This window comes from Anas platyrhynchos, chromosome 2 (assembly GCF_047663525.1).
Source record: "Anas platyrhynchos isolate ZD024472 breed Pekin duck chromosome 2, IASCAAS_PekinDuck_T2T, whole genome shotgun sequence".
In the NCBI taxonomy this organism is placed as follows: domain Eukaryota; kingdom Metazoa; phylum Chordata; class Aves; order Anseriformes; family Anatidae; genus Anas; species Anas platyrhynchos.
The window spans coordinates 25,096,836-25,114,647 of NC_092588.1; the positions used below are offsets into that span (position 1 = coordinate 25,096,836).

At 38.7% G+C, this 17,812-nt stretch overlaps 1 long non-coding RNA gene across 1 annotated transcript in view; it reads left to right on the forward strand.

Moving 5' to 3' along the window:
* Positions 1 to 1,235: 1,235 nt before the first annotated feature.
* LOC110352593 (uncharacterized) overlaps positions 1,236 to 17,812 on the forward strand; it is a 60,670-nt gene continuing 44,093 nt past the window's right edge. Inside the window, exons 1-2 of the long non-coding RNA XR_011807424.1 lie at positions 1,236 to 1,420; positions 16,528 to 16,635. This is a non-coding gene — a long non-coding RNA (uncharacterized lncRNA). The remainder of the gene's footprint in view (positions 1,421 to 16,527; positions 16,636 to 17,812) is intronic.

Genomic DNA, 17,812 nt, shown 5'->3' on the forward strand with positions numbered 1-17,812 from the left:
GTGGCTTGCCCAAAGTTGCACAAGAAGTTCAAAGCAGCTCTTTGAACCAAACTCAAGTCTTGGGACTTTTATGCATTACTTGTTAGGTTTCCTTCCCTCCCCTCACCTTGGGGAATGGAAACAGACCACAAACCCCATACTTCTTAGAGCAAATTACCTGTTTTGTTATTCCATCTTTCAACCTTTGCCATAAATTCCACTTCATTAACATTGGCTGAAACACCTCAGCAAACTGCACTGCTTAGGCTGTAAAATGCATCTGGTGAGTAGGCAGGAGAATCTCTTTAGCCACAACCATGCAAGAGCAGGCTCAAGAGGCTCTGAGCATTCTGAAATGAGTCATCAGTGAGTATTAATGAACACAGATTTATTTTATTTGATTTTATTTAGCTGTTTGCCACTGTGTTGAAGTGGCAGGGTCTCCTACCACACACTGTGGAAAAGGCTTTTGCAGTCTGTGCTCGGGGATGATGATTTTAAATGGACAGTCTGTGCAATGCTGCAGGTTAAATTCCATCTGGATGGTCTTTCGTCTCTGAGGCACACCTCGAAGCACCACACTAGCCAGCAGCTCAGCCCATCTGCAGATCATTACTGGTACGTGTGACAAAGGAAACACCTGAGCAGGGAAGCAGAGCAGCATGCAGAGTTCACAAGCAGGTGTTGCTGTCTAGAGAGCAGGTTGAGTTCTGGAGGGCACCTGGAAAGACTCAGACCACCAAGGAGTTTAGTACAACTTGGCTGCTCACCTTCTGTGTGATGATCTGATAAGCTAAGGGTCAGGTGCAGCAGTGGGGAGAGATGTTGAACTTTTAATGAAGGAGAAGAATAAGAAAATGGATTAATCTTCCTCTGGTTTTGAAGAGGTATCTAATAATCACATCCTGAGGTATCTGGGAGGGAGCTCATCTGGAGGATGAATTTTGTCTCACTTTGATATCACCGAAGTGCTAAGGGGATATCAAAGCAGTGTTCAAGGAGTTATTGCTCTCTTCTGTTGGTGGGCCAGTCCCACAGAACTTGTCACAGATTTCCACAGAAATGATCAAATGGTTTTCCATCAAATTCAAACAGAGTCCTTAACGGACCAAAATACCAAATACACTAGGTTAATTTATTTATTTATTTATTTATTTATTTATTTATTTATTTATTAAGAATACTTGCAGCTTTCCATGGTAATACATAGAAATTCTGGGAAATGAACATTCTACCACTTCCACACAGCTGTTATTTACAAAAATAGATAAACACCTTCCTTCATCAGGAGGTTGTATTTGCGGCTTTGTTTATAAAGGTAGTTTGTGGCTGACAGCATCAGAGAGTGCTGAAAGAATGGGTGAGGGAGCTGAAAGGATGGATTCAGAAAGAGGTGGGCGACTGTCATAGCTGGAGAACCGACTTCCGCTTATGTCAACAGGTGAGCCAAGCAGAGCCCTGTCAGGCTGTGTTTTCCCATTGTACCTGGGTTCAGATATCTTGCACTGTTGCTGTTTCATGGAAGTCTCAGCTTCTCAGGAAACCCTGTATAAAAGGTTCTGAGTCACAACCTCTAAAGCATAAGGAGGAAAGTGCCTTCAAATAGGAAAGTTTAACCAGTAGCTTAGCTTCTTATTTTAAAATGCTATTTTATTGCTTGATTTCTTTTTTCAGGGCAGAGACTAATCTAAAGTTAAAAAGCCACTGTCCTCACAAAACAACATGGCTTTGTAAAGATCAGAAAAGGTCTCTAGTTTTTGCCTCACCTATCTCTATACACTCTAATAACAACACATCTGTATTTTCATTCCTCTCTGAGTAAAGCATGGAAAATGAGGTGAGTAAAGGCATTACTAAGGGCAATAAGCAATGGAAGATTTACCTAGGTATATGTTTAGCTAAATTAAGGAAAGGGAATGTGAGATAAACAAGCATCCAGGAAGATGGGCACTGAATTTCCCCACCAGTAATATCTCTTGAAAGCTGCTATCAGCAGTGCTCAAACCTCTTTGATCAGGGAAAAGACAAGGCAGAGTGCACAGCGTCTTTGTGCTCCTAAGCACTTTTTCCCTCAGAGATCACTGTGTGATCTACTGTTCATAAAGTTATTTGAATGAGAGAAGCAGGAATTGGGTGAATTAACCTTTATACTAAAGCACCTCAAATGCCTTCATTTCAAAACATTAAATTGCACTTGAACATTACTGAACCAGATTCCACTTAACTGAGTCTGAAAAGCAATAGCGAGAGAGAATGGACAGAGAAAACAGGCTGGAGTGGAACAAGTACTGTGAGGAAACTGATAAACAAATAAACTGTGACAAGAGATCTGAGGAGGTAAGAATAGGATCTTAATTTAATAAATAAAGATAAACATATATTATTTAAAGGGGATACAGTCTTCAAGGCCATAAGGAGCAAATTAGCTTCATTTCAGAATATTCTGCTACTCCTACAAATGTTGTTTGGTAAATCACCCCCACCTTTAAAAATAAAACAAGAAAGGTGGATTTATGGAATTTTTAAAAAGGCAAATTCACTTCCTCTTCAGAAAAAATACAAACATCCAACAGACTCCTGTGAGCATCTGCAAGATATAAGAACAATAAATAACTGTGTGAAAGAGCACAAAACATGCCAAGTAGCCCACTACAGAAATAAATAAATTAGGGTTAATTTGCCTTCTGAATAGAACAAAGAAGTAGGTGTCCTACACCTTGACTTCAGTAGGGTTTTTGACACTGTCTTGCACAATATTCAACAAAAATAAATGAGGGATACGTTACTGATATATAACTGCTTGGGAAATTGTACCATGATGAGAGTTAATGCCAGATCAGTATCTGACTGAGAGGATGTACTCTCCAAGCTACGTTTGGGGCCAGTGATATTAATTAGTCTAATTAAAGTCCCTAGATGGTAGAATACTTGATACAAAGATGATACTAAGCCAAGTGTGCCTGTGAAGTTTATGAAGGATCAGAATTCAGGATGATCGTCACAAAATGGAGAAATGGCCTAAAGCAAGAATGGCATAACTTGGTGAGGAGATGTGGGCTGCATGACGGGGGGGTGTATGGAAAAGCAGCCATTCTTCAGAGAATGAGCTGGGGGCCAAAGCAAACACAAAATGAACATGAATCAGAAAGGTCAGGCTGTTGCCAAAAACCCAAACATCATCCTGGGATGTATAAACAGTGCTGGCATATGTAAGAAACATGAACTAGTTCTTCTGGTCTCACACCAGAGCACTGCTGAAGCACTGTGTCCAGTTTGGGGCACTTCATTTCAAGAAAGATATGAATTACTTGGAAAGAATCCAAGAAGAGGAGCAAGAGCAACTGAGGGTCTGGAAAACATGACCTGTAAAGGAAGACTGAAGGCAGTGGGGTTGTTTAGTCTAGATAGAGGCAAACTGGGTAAATGTATGATAAGTGCTCAAAGGTAGCTGTGAAAAGGAAAGTAATAAACTGTTGCCAATGTCCAAAAGAAGTAGGGAGCCTAATTTTCAGGAAAAGAGATTAAGGGTACACACTAGGAAATGTTTTCTGTGCTAGAAGCAGAATGGGTTGGCTAGGAAATCTATACAGACTGCCGTACAAGGTTTGATAAACAAGTTGGACAAACATCTGTCAAGAATAATGGAGGAACAGCTGATCCTGTCTTGGTGGAGAGGGTGGCCTAAAGATGCCTTCTAGGCCTATTTCTACAACATTATAAGGAGCGTGTGGAAGAAAACTATGGGTTCAAATGAATGGGAGGTGATGCAGAAAAAAACTAGGGAACTGAAACATTCATTCAGAGAGTTTACAGAATTCCAGTCTATATGTTCATGGACTTCCCTTCCTTAAAATAAAATGTTCTCATAGGGATATAGCCAGTCCTCAGACCCAATTAACATTTCAAACACAGTGAAACCTGGGGAAATAGCTCTTGTTTTTCACTGTACCAGCTAACTTCTTTGCAAAGTTAGGTCTCAGGGCTTCTAATAAAATTCTGATGGTCTATCCCTTTTTATTTTCTTTTATTTTTATTTATATTTATTTTTATTTTTTATTTTTATTTTTTATTTATTTATTTTCTTGGTAGTGATATAGTAGAGTTTAATAAAATATGCTTCTAGAAATGTCTGAAACAATATGAGTGAGGTTAACTACTAGAATATATTTCTTCAAAATCTGACTAGAAAAGAAAAGTCATTTTGAATTATCTAGTCTAAGCATATTTGGGACCATTTTCTCATCATTTTTCCTAATAGGCTTTTTTTTTTTTTCTTGTAAAAAGATATTAATATATACATGACCATTTCATCTTAAGTAAAAGATTTTGCAATAGCTACATTTTCAAAAAACCTGCCTGATGTGGGAATATCCTTCTGTGTATTTACCCATCTTTCTGATTCTTCTTTTTCTTGGAGTGTCCTGAAAACTCAAAAGTAATCTCTACAGTTTTCATGGTGTTTTTCATTTAACCAATGAAAACTGGGGTCTGCAAAAATTATTTAAACTTTTGCAGGGTTTTATAGGTCTACTTGTCTTTGACTTAAAGTTATTTGATGTTTAGAAAAAATTCTGGCTCCAGAAATTCCCTGAAATTTGTTAGAAGTACCCTTACGTAAGTCCTGCAAATTCAGATTCCTGAAAATGACTACATGCTACAGATCTCACCGTATGGCTCATGCTGGGAGCTTGCAAAATGCATCTATCAGCAACAGACAGTTACCTTAAAAGAGATCTGCATCCAGGTAGATGGTTTATAGACTGTCAGGCCACACTGCTGGTTTAGATTTGAGGAATTACTTTGGAAGAACAAGGCGGGTTCTATTTTTGACATTTCAGCAATGAGACCACTTGTACATTATGACCCAATTTGATTTACTGTAAGAAAATAAGAGTGCTGTAATTTGTAAAAGACATTTATTACATGAGTCAAAAAAAGAAAAAAAGGGGAGGGAAGGGGGAGAGAAAGCAGCTTAACGTCTCTGTCCATCCCCATCTGGTTTTATTTTAATCTCACTCTAGTCACATATGAAATTTTGCTTAGCTGTCTTCATTTTCTTAGTCAATCTTGATTAATGGCCTTCAAAGTAAAAATAATTGGCCTGCATCAGGCTTGTTTTATAACTCTTGTTCACAAAGAATGTGAAAGGCTGGAAAATGAGCCTAAACAGAAGGAATGCATTACGTTAGCCTTTGAGAAAGAGCAGTCCTCCAGTTGTGTTTCACTGTGTATTTTTATAACAGGCGCCTCCTTGACTGTCCATGATATTGCAGATATGCAGTGCCAAAAGCTTTTGTATACTTCATCAAACTGACCGTGTCACCTCGGGATCTCCACGCAGCCACATGTGCTTTGGCAGCGCGGGCAGAGCCAGCCGGCGCTTTGAAACGTGTGCTGCGGGGCCAGTGCAGGGCACGCAGTGTGGAGCGGGTGCTCTGAGAAACTGAAGGGATGCTTTCATGCAAGCGATCTCCCATGGCTCCACTCTTGCTCTTAAACTTCAAGAAAGTCACCGTGCAATTTAGGGATTTAGGGAGTGTGGATTTTGCTTGAACACAGGAGAGCAAAGTCACATGTTGATTTCAGCAGGGAGCGAGTTTGTAACTGCCTTTATTCCCCTCCAAGGAGTAAAGGAGTGCAGAACTGAGAGAGCAATCCAACACACGGATTCCCTTTTTTTTTTTTTAATCCTTTTTTTTTTTTTTCATTTAATTATGTTACAAACTTTGCATCAATTTACTGAGTTCAAATTTTCAGATAAACAGCCAGAATATATGCTCATCTTTAAGGAAAAAATGTTTATGTTGGCATATCAGGAAAGGATCCAATATAGGAAGGTTGTTTCTGTTGGGACAAGCACTGTTTCCAGCTTATTTTCATGCTGTCAGAAGTTAAGAGAATTCAGTATAGTCTTTCCTTGGTGTAACACACAAAACATTTTACTTGCATGCTTATGGGAAGATTCAATATTGTGTCCTAATAACCAGAAAGGCAGTCAGCTCTTTTAGGGACAAATGCATTAATTAGATATTGACCAAAGAGAAAGAAAAGATCATGTGAATTATATATCTTCATTTAGAGATATTTGATCAACTCATGACAGTCCTGTGACATTATTATACTGTATACTAATTTCCCTGCGCGATTTCAAAATAAGAACAGTTTATGCTTTTCCTGATGCTTTTCATGTAACAGCCTCAACATACGAACTGATCTTCCATTAAGCTTCCTAAGATTTCTCTGGAGTATGCATGTGATATACTTACGATACTTTTGCCAGATATGGCTGGATCCAGACTTGGTCTGGAGACAAACACTTTTCCCAGAGTAGCTGAGACCAGCTGCTGAGCCCTGTATCTTCTCTTCTCCCAGCAAGGCAAGCTGGGGTTACACAGATGGTATTTTCATGTCAGTGCAGATCAAGCCGAGCATTAACCTCATGGCATGGACCAAAATCAATCTGCAGGGCTGCAATCAATATGCTTCAGTGGAAGAGGAATGCATATTTTCTTCTTTTCAGAAAGTGACATGCAAAATACAGATATCAAGAGATCCCATTCCGCACACTCCAATGTTTTCCGTGTTATTCTTTCAAATAGTTAATAGTGTATTGCAACCCAGACATCTGACCTTGTACAAAGCACAGCCCCACCACAACACACCTCTTCTTTGATGCCTAACCAACTTTTGGAAAGTTGGTTTTACTGCAGCTCCTTTTAGATCCAGGGCAGGAAGCCAGTGGTGATGTAAGGTCCATTAAGATCAGAAAGAAAGCCCTCCCTCCCCATGTTCCTCCTCCCTACTAGAATGTGTCTGGTTCTTCACGAGCAAAGTCTTCCCAATCCCTAAAATCTTTCCTTAAATGACTTGTGGAAGTACCTGAGAACTCAACAGAGGAGAGAGAGGCCTTTGCCAGACATACAGTTGAGGAAATGTTATCAGCTGGAGAAACAGTAGCATCTACTCCATAATGTTTAAAGACTTGAAATGGTTACAGTGCCCTCTTATTCCATGAACATGTTTTTCAAGGATTAGACATTCTCACCATAGAAACTTTTGGCTTGTACCATGTTCAGCTTTGTCTTGGGTTACATTATGCCTTTGTTACATTAGAGAGTCATATATGTGTGTGTATATATGAATCTTCAGTGGTAAGCTGTTATGGCAGTTGCACCCTGCATGTGAGAGAGATGAGACACTGCAAGCTAAGACAGGTACAGCTCACCCTACAGTGGCAATCTGTAACTGATCCCTTACTTGCATCCAGTTTAGTTTTCTTAGGGTCCACCGTGGTAACGGTCCATTCTTTGAATTGGAAAGATGTGGCAACAAGAAAGGATGACAAAGTTTTTGATGTTTTTTGCTGGTGCCCAAGTATTACCTTTACATGTTTAGGGTATAGGAAAGGGACTGAGATCAAAGAGCACATCATTGTGCCAGTGGCACAGTACTGGTTTTACTAGCAAAAGCTTAATGTCAGTGCAGGTCTACCAGGTCTACAAGTTCTAGTCAACTACCTCAAAGCAATACGAATAACAATTATACAGATAGAGGTGCATAAACTCAAGAGAAAAACCTTGGTCTAGACTCCTGCTTGTATCCAGTTGCTTTAATTGTTCTTTCTTTTTGCAATTCACAACAGCCACCTATTTTGCCTTAGATTTCAAAAAGTGAGATCTTTGGGGTAACCCTTCCCTAAGATTCCTTAAAAATTGTTGCAGTCCTTAGAATAAAATAAAAATAAAAAATTTCACCTCTTGTCTAGAAATAACAAAATTTTATTTTTTGTTTTTTTTTTTGTTTTTGTTTTTGTTTTTGTTTCTTTCTCTTTCTCTTTCTCTTCCTCTTCCTCTTCCTCTTCCTCTTCCTCTTCCTCTTCCTCTTCCTCTTTCTCTTTCTCTTTCTAGTTTATTTGCTTTGTATAAATTAACAATTTTTGTTTTGTTTGTTTCCAGTTGAAATGAAATTTTTCTTTTTTTTTTTTTTTTTACCACGTATTTCCACTTGTCAAGCAACTCTTACAGTCAATTACTTGTGTGGTTCAATCTGTAACTAGCTCTATGAAACTATCCAAGTTCTCTGTTGGAGTGCTCCTGCAAGGTACTGGAAAATAACTGAAAACATCATTGCATTATCATATGTTTACATTATCGGTGGTTACTTTATGTCTTGAATACTGTGTGCAGAAGGTATAGTAGAACTAGGAAAGGTACCCTAGGTAAGGGTAACAAAGACATCCGTAGGTATGGACTGGCTTCAAAGACACTAAACAGCCTAAGAGTTCTCAGTTTAAGAGAGAAAACTTGCTAAACTATGAGAGAGGTACATGAAGTCATGAATGCTACACAGAATGTAAATTGGGAATAATTACTCACTGATTCTCACAGGAGAAGAATGAGAGGAATCTGGTGGTGCTATTGAGCCTCATGTTTAAAAGAAAGGGAAATATTTCTTCTGTATAACCCACGGTCCTATTTCACAACCCTGTATGCTGTGGAGGCCAGAAGTGGGAAGAGGTTTGGTAAGAAATTAGTATTTTTCTGAGATTTGATCAGTTTGAAATGAAAACATTAATCAAAAGGATATGGGCAGCTTTTCCCTGCTGCTGCTGCTTCCCCCCAAGTGGCTTGGTTACATGGGCAGGACCTGACTGGGTGAAGATGTAAAATAAATATCTAACAACTGATGTGGCAAAAGAGGACTAGCCATGCACAATTTCTGTGAGAGTGCTCAAAGATATGTCCAGCTTCTTTATTTTCATTCTTTCAATGTGAGCTTCCACAGGAAAAGACTATCTAAAGGGAGCTGATGCACAGTGGGAACTGAGACTGGTATGAATATTTTCACACAAGATTTTCACATTTCAAATGTGGTACATGAACCTGTAATAGAAATGAGCAGCAGAACAGTGAGAATCTGGCCATTTTGTATTTTATAGTTTATAAATTCATTTTGTTTCCTTTTGTTTTGTTTTTCATTCTAATTGGCATATCTGCCTTTTTGGAAAGTTAATTTTTCAGTTCAAAGCAGCATTCAAAGGAAAATGAAAGAAGAAACTGAAGACATTTTGAACCCATTTACAAACTTCTGAAGAATTAATCCACTTTTACAGAGGAAAAGAGAGACAAGTATTTACATTAACTTACCTCAAAAGAAGCTGTGAAGAAATTAACACTTTCATCCAATTTTACTCATGCCAGAATTTATTTATTTAATTTCTGTAAGAAGTCAGCACTTTTTATCTCTGTCTTATGGACATGCATATCTAGAGTTCACAGGTAATTGCATGATGTAGATAGACATACACTTAGTATTCTTAGAGCTTATTAAGTCAGGAGTTGGCCTTGCCTTGCTCTTTGACTACCATAAATTTTTGAGTTACTAAAAACCTAAGGAATTCTGTTTTGCAATGCTGATGTACCTATCTATGCATGAGCAATGGACTTTGTGTAAATGCTGTAACATTGCCAAACAGCCTGTGACATACAGTCATTTCTAGTTCATTTAAGGTTCAGAAATGAAATCTCCTTCATCCTAACAGTAGATCTTTCACCTCATACAATTTAAAATGTCATTATTACAGCTTGTGGTGTTGTTGGTGTAAAATGTTATAATATGGTGCTCAGCTTGGATGTGAGAATGGATATTAATCTGAAAGTGCTTCTGTTGCTGAGGCTAAACCCTACCATGCAAAAATGCATTTGTTTGTCTAGAACGATTTAGGATTGCACATCATCTTTATCCATAGTAAACATTTTGTTATATACAGTATACTAATTATTGTTGAACTGAAGTGTTTTTCTAGCCCCAGTGGCATAATCGAAATTATACTTCGAACTGCATAATATTCTTGGAAAGGGAATATAGACTTAGCAAAGAACATCATCATTTTGCTATAATGATAACATAGCTATTTACATAATGATAATGTACATATTTACTGTCAAGCATGTTTGTTCTGCATTAGTGTTCGTAGTGTGGCAGGGAGAATTGCAAAATGGAACTTCGATTTGTGTCTGGTGACTGTTGTTTTGTGGGGAAGTGAAGAGCAGTGAGCTGGTGATGTGGTGTTTCTGAAACAAAAAGGAATAATGCTATGCATGAGCTTTGCATTGTATACAAGATCATGCCCATTTGCTTTCTTTTCTCCCCATCCCCCCCCCTTTTTTTTTTTGGGGGGGGGGGGGTCCTTGTCTATTAAGCAAGTGAAAATCCTTTGTGAGATTCTTGGCAGCAGGCATCAAAAAGATGCTAAAAGTCTATGTTAGCTGCGTGCTCTCTCTTTGAACACGTTCTCGAGTAATGCCACTGTTGGAATCATTTAATCTGAGAGATAAAAAAAAAAATACATTTTTGGTTTCATTTCAAAACCTGTAAATCTCTGTATACATCTAAAGAAGCAGGAAATCTTACACTTGGAGGAGACAGGAAAAAAAAAGTTAGGAGACACTGTTTGGTGAGCTGTCATATGTTTTCTGAACTTTTTGTAATAGGAAGAAGTCTCTAAAGAGCCCTTTTCTTCACTCCTCTAACAAAGGCATGTCCCAGTTTATTAAAAAATCATACACAACAATGCTGCCTGCCAGCTTTTATAGCCCTAATGAAAATTTGGTCCAGAGCACAAAAAATGTCTGGAAAAATGCCTGAAATTTCCCTGTCGCAGATGTTTCAACAGAAGGTGCTTGCATGCCATTCGTTAATATAACGCCATACGGGACTCGGTATGACCACTGCAATAACCAGTAAGTAACACACGCAGTGTGCGCATCACTGCGCCAAATTTTCCGTCTGTTGTGTGGGGCTTGTATCCTGTGGATTGAGACGTACCTTGATGAAACTGTATTGTCATTGAATGATAATATTTGTGGATCACTCTGCTAGAAAACATCCTATCAAGAATGTGGGAGGTCTGTGTAAAGAGTCGGTGCAGCTCATTGGCATTGCAGTCAGTTAGGAAGGATGGGAACGTTAGTATTTATGCCCCTTTTTTAGCCTGTCTTTCAGATGCCAATTTACAGGAGCAGCACTCCAGATATTAAAGTACTTTCTCTTTGAGAGAGGCTGTTGAATTTTAATCTCAGGCATTATGTAATTAGAAGGGGCATGTGAAATACAGTCATTATCGATACAGTGGAAAAAATTACACAGGCATAACATTCTCCTGGGATAATTATTATTTTTTTATTATTATTATTTTGTAAGTTTAAAAGAGGAATGGACTGGAAGGAAAAAGGAAAAAAATCCTGAAGTACTCTGTACACCATCAGCTCCAGGCTTGTATCTTGAAAGGCAGAGAAGCTCCTTATTTAGGTGATTAGAAACAGTTCCTGGTGCACACGCATGAATGCTGTCTTCTGTTCTTGGAAAGAAAGCTGTGGATTATACTCCTTTTTGTGTGTGTGTGTGTTTAAGGGAGGTGATGTTGACTTTTCCTACTAATAGAGCTAGGAGTCCTTTGTAAAAATCATCCATGCTGTGGTGAGGATGTATATGAGTGCTTCTCAAAAGCACCAAACCTATACTCTTAGAAACACTTCAGCAGCAGTTAAAGCTGTGAATGACAGGGCTTTGAGAGGCTTGCATGATTTTGCATAGTTTTCCTCTCTGTTCACCAGTAGAATTTCCCAGGCAGTTTCACAGAATTATAGATTTGGGTTGGAAGATACTTTAAAGACTATCTAGTTCCAAGCCCCTGCCATAGGCAGGGACACCTCCCACCAGACCAGGTTGCCCAAAGCCCCATCCAGCCTGGTCTTGAACACCTCCAGGGATGGGGCATCCATAGCTTCTCTGGGCAACCTGTGCCAGTGCCTCACCACCCTCACAGTAAAGAAATCCTCCCTTTTCTGTCTCTTTTGTGCAGCAATGATCAAAGCACCAAAAAGTGTTGGATTTGACTTGCTTAGAATTTGAATTTGGGTTCAGGGTTGAGTAAGGGCTAAGATTCAACAGAAATGAGGTTTTTCCCATCAGCTAAGAGAATCATAAAAGTACCATCAGGTTTTATTAACCATGTTCCTAGGAGATTTCATTCACATCTGAAATGAGTCTGGAAAATCTTTATGGGTCTGACACAGAAGCAAAATCACTGAAACAAATTCAGAGCCCAGTTTTTGAAGCTACTTTCAGAGGATTTAAGTTCATATTTTATATGAAAGCCTTTGCTTGGTAGTGTTCCTACTAAAATAATATCCCATTCCAGTAATCCAGTTAGGCTGTTTGTGCTCTTTCACTTCCTTTATTTTTAAGTGCCATATCTTTTCTAGGAGAAAACTAAATATAGATGTTTCTAAGAGCATGTAAACCATCATGAGTAGGAGTAAATGTGATATCTCCAGACAAATGGAGATCAGTATATCATAATAAAGACTGTACATTTTGTTTTCCAGGCACTGTTTACAGGAGAGTGTGACTAGTATTTTTTTTTCTTTTTCATTTTACTTTATATGTGGTTTTGCATATAGCATTTCATTCAGAATTCAAAACTTAGACCTTCAGATTTGGTCTGTGTCTGCGGGCTTTCCTGACATTATAGATTGAGAAGAATACTGATGACACTGATACTCAGGAGAGCAATTTATTTTTAACTGTCTCATAGCCAAGTTCTCAGTTGGGTTTGCTGCTGCTGCCAGGGAAAGAAGAGTTGGGTGCATCCGGTTTTGGCTCCTCACGGAGTCATCAGCTGCCCTTGCTGTGATCTCAGCTGCAGAAAGGACCAAGCAGATCAACTCTCTGGTCTCCATCCTGGTTCAGCTCCTTTGAAATAGCTTTCTTGTGACAGGAGCATCTTGACCCTTCTTCAAGTTTGTGCCATGCCAATGTAGAAAGCCCTGAAGTCTGCTCTGCCATCAAAGATGAGGTTTTTGGAGTTTAGGCATATCAAATACACAGAGAATTCTTGGAATTCTCTGCATGAAATTACATACAAGGCAACTTAATCTCATCACATGGACAGTTTTTCTAAAGTCATCTGAGAAAGTGGATAAGTAAGGCATGGAGGTCTGCCTCTAAAGCTTTTGCAAACTAAACTTCAATACACTTACAAATAAAATGTAATTGTATGAGTGGAAAAAAGTATAATTATCCAACCTTTGCTTTTATCTGGGAAGAGATCAATATTATTAGAATGGATTAATTGCAGTAAGTCAATGGTGTCTGTTGGCTGTACAATCATTATTATCTGTTTTTCCTGGATATAAAACTGATTGAGTTTGCAAATGAAATTTCCCTGCCCTGAAATAAACATTTATTTATTTTTTTCTGGGAGTTAAAGTAAAGAACAGTTCTGAGGGAAAAGTGTGGGGAGGGGCAGCAGGAGGAGGAAAAGAGAGGAAACAAGAATTGGAAGCACCTTGAGTAATGTCCACCAGGCTGAATCATGCTGTGAGGGTTGTGTTCTATTCTGGTGCCTCAGAAGAGAGGTGTGCTGTTTTTTCTCTAAGCATTTATTTATTTGTAATTTGTTTTGTCTTTTGTAAGATTTCTTTTTGCTTTTGTAAGCACACACCTGCTCTATTTTCTCACTGGCTCAAGCAGGCAGACTCCTTTTTATATTGCCTCTGGAAGTACATTGTTTTCTTCAGGTGTTTTAATGAACTTGGACAGCATTAAGGGATCAGAGAAATCAGAGCTGGAAATGACCTCCCTGGGGAATTTCTTGCAAAACAGAATGCTCCCAAAGCTGTGGAGCCACTAAAGGCATTCTCAGCTTCCAATGCTTGTTTGCATCTTAAGTGTTCAAGGACCTGGGAAAGATCCTCTATGGGACTGAGTCCCTTTTGCAGCAGAATAAGTACAGCCCAAGGTGATAAATCTGACAGCTGCCATTATGGGAAAGGACCATTTCAGGAGCCCTGTCTGGCCTGGCTGTTTCCACATGGAGTATATCTGCAAGTATATCTGAGGATGCCTGGTCACTCTGGGGGCTGGCAACTATCTTTGTGGATGCATTTTGCAGGATCACTGAATCTGCTGGATGGGCAAGCCTGAGTGGTTCTCCCATTTCTCCTTCATCCTTCCGTTCCTTCTGCCATACATACATGGCATGACCCACCAGGAGAAGGCAAATAAAATGAACAAGCACAAACATCATTGTATATTATATTTTCAGCATGGCTGAGACAAAAACAACCCAGGCACTTCCCATGGAAGCTTGACCTTGCAAGATTTATAGCAAAATCTTTCTGTAAGCAGAGATGCTAAGGTCATATTCCAAACCAAGGTCCTTGCTCTGCTCTCATATGTGGTTTACAGAGCCTGAGAAGCCCCCATGTCTCTTCCACTTTTTTTTTTTTTTTAATTATTATTATTGTTATTATTTTTTTAATTATCGTACACAACTTTTGACTGTGATAAGACGATGCAGTTCTCAAGGTGCTCTTTACTCTGCCTGGTGATGCTATACTTCTTCTACTGGAGTGAGTTTCTTAAGTCCTCTATGCATATGAGGTCTTTTGTACACACTCAGCGTGGTTTTGTGCATGTATGACAGAGCAAGAAAAGGAGAGAGAAAGGTAAGACTGCTTTCACTCATTAACCCTGATATCACCATTAGATTTGCAATGTCAGAGACTGGCCATGTTCCTGTTAATCAACAAAACACAAATATTTACTTTGCAGCAGAAAGTTTCTCAAATACTCTGCTCTGTGGCAAAGTCCCTATGAGTCATTTTGACACATCATAATTCATTTGCTGAAAGACCATTTTGTATATAAAAACTACCGTATACACACTGTGAATTTCTAGTTTTATAGGATGCTCATCTTCAAGAGCATATAAAAAATCTCATCTACCTCTTTGCTAGTGCAATACCACTCTTTTTGGGCTAATCAATAGTGCCCTATACATTTCTACAGCATTCAAGATATGATATATCCACTATTTATTTTGAAACTAGAGATGAGAATGTTTATATTTTTTATTCGTTTTCATCTAATCTGAACTCAAAAATGTCCACAAAAGGTTATTTTTTTGGTGTTAGTATTTTGCCTACTTTATTCTCTGCACCCAAAAACATATTTTTTTCAGAAATCCACAATGTAGCTCTGATCTTCCATCTGCAAGAATGTCTTATTTTTCTTCATATAGGTGGCCAACATTTCTAATTTAGTTTCAGCCAAACTAAACATCTGAACCTGTTATTCTTGGAAAATAAACTCAAATGCAAAGGATTTACTATTTAGACAAGAAATGACTGGCAAGGAAACTAGATAGCAAAAATAAATTTGGTTTTACCTTGTCAAACCACTGCAAACATTCTACATTTTTACTGCTCGTCCTTGTTTTGATTCCATGTATGGCAGTAGTAAAATTTTATTGGCATTAATTAATATGAAATGGACTTATGATACAAGCAGATCTTTCTTGCTAGCTGATAATTATGTCATAACAAATCATGTAATCAATTGTCATTAGGATCTATGTATATTTTCCTTCCTTTAGGTAATTTGATATAATTTTTGTTTCAGAAGTTTGCTTCAGAGCATCACACTCAGAGCAGGACCTATTTGGAAACTATAATATTAGTTATGTGCCATAGATCCAAGGCCTTGGAAAGCGCAATTTTTAAGTCATAGTCCTGAAATCATATTGAAATATCTTCCGCACTGCTCAGATCCTGATGTTAAAAGAGTGATAACTGGTAGATAAGTATGACAAAGCATGAGCGAAGAAGCAATGGAAAAAATGAGCCCTTTGAATACAGTGTATATGTATGCATATGGTAGAAATATGGAAGAAGTTCTGGTGAACAATAATAGTACAAATAGTGTTTAAATACAAGAAGAGTTTTGGAGGTTGTTTGCACTATCCTAACAGTCGGAGGCTTTATTTACAGTTTTCCAGATGTTATTTCCTATCTGAACAACCAGCCCTGTTACATGGCTGGAAGGGAACAGATCTTAACTTCTCTGTCCATTTGTCTGTTCAGACAGTAATACAGCATGCACAACTGCACAGCATATTTACCTTGTCTGCATATTGTATTCCCACTTGCTGTTTACCAAACCATATGTATTACATACCATTTCAAAGTTAAAAATTAGGAAAAATACACGCGTTAAAGAAATTGGTATGCAATATTAAGAGTCACCTGTTAGTATTCCTGAGTTTAGTCTAAAGTTGCATAGGCATAAGGAACTTAAACATTTTAAAAGGTTTAATACTGTTTGATTGATGGAGATATGGCTTTGCTAGCCTTCATTTATTGGGAAAGTTGCTCTTCACTAAAAAAAATACAGTTGATTTTGCCTGTATTTCCTAGAGATGTAAGTTATGTTTCACTGGAAAGAAACTTTCAGACTATCAAATCTAAGGCCCTGGTGTTGCAAGCCTCATGTGAATCATATGAGCAGTCCTACTCTGTACTGTTCTTACTTTCTTAAGGAAGCCATGCACCAACTTACCAGAGATCTTTCTCAGATGTGCAGTTACATTGCTACTTCCCTTTCTGAAAACATGATAACATACTTATACTACTTTGGGCTTTTTTTTTCCTTTTTTTTCCTGTTTATTTATTTATATATTTTTTTCCTCCTGTTTTTCTTCAGTGTTGTCTGGGTAGTTCATAGTCATCCTGTGACTGACAGACACCACCAAATCCACCTCTTCTGTCACCAGCCAGTTTACATGTCCTAGCAAGTTGTCATCAGAAGCAGGTGAGCTGTACATACTATGTCAAGCCTATAAGATTCAAAGGTGTGCAGAAATTGGTTGTTGCTATATGCATTTCACTTCACCCAACATTGCAGGACACCCCACCCTTTAGCTCTGCGTCTGTGTCCTAAAGGAGCACTGAAGAAAACACCATGAAACATCTCTTCCCTCATACTAAATTGGAGGACGAGTCTTTCTTGAAGAGGTGGACAAGGTTCTCTTTGGTTACTCCTAAGTGGTGCTGTACCATAAGTGACAATGTTTGCCAGTGGAAACCAGCCACCCAGCATTGGCAGTGTCACAGCCTGTTCCTACTCCAACCAGCCACACGCCTTACTTGTCACTGACTGATTCGCGGTGTGTGTGCAGTGGATGACTAGTGGTGGCTTTGTGTTGCCAGGGCACGATGCCACAGAGCTGCATTTCCCCTCCGCATGGCCTCCATTTGCCTTTTTCCGCATGATTATCACCCATCTGTTGCCCTCTGCCACGTGTGGGAGGGCAGCAGATGGGCCAGGAAACTGGAACACAGGAAAGCAAGTTCTGCAGAGAGGGAAGGAGAGACAGCGTAAGGTCAGAAGAGTGATCCTCAGACAGGCTTCAGGCAAAGGGGTATTCCATGAGTGGGTAGCTCACCATCCATGGGAACTCCAGACAGAGCAATTAGGCAAAAAAGGACTCCAGTCAGAAGGCAACATTTTAACTGGCTGAAAAGAGTTAGGAAGTTCTGTGTGATGTTGTCAGCCTGATTATTCTTTCTGAAAGACAATGAAAAACCTTTCTTTACTAAGCCAAGATTTCATACATAACAAGCAGACAAAGAGTTATTGTCTACTGTTTCTCAGTTGCAGAACCATCAGTTTCATTCAGTTTGTTGACTTACCTGTAAGGACTGTGGTAATTATTTGTATACCATTGCAGACCCATAACATTAGGTATATCTAAAACATAAAGCTATTTCTCTCTATTTCTTCAGTAAGTGTTTGATCACTAATACTGTTTTTACCAGCAGGAAGAGTTAACTTTTCATAAACATATGTTACCAATGTAAGGGAGATCTTGTGTACAAGCCCTGTTTCTTCAATGGTAATTCTACTGGATACTTATCCTCAGATACTTGTTGGTATTCCAATTGCTCATAATCATCCTCTAAAAGCATGTGAGATTTTTTTCTTATAG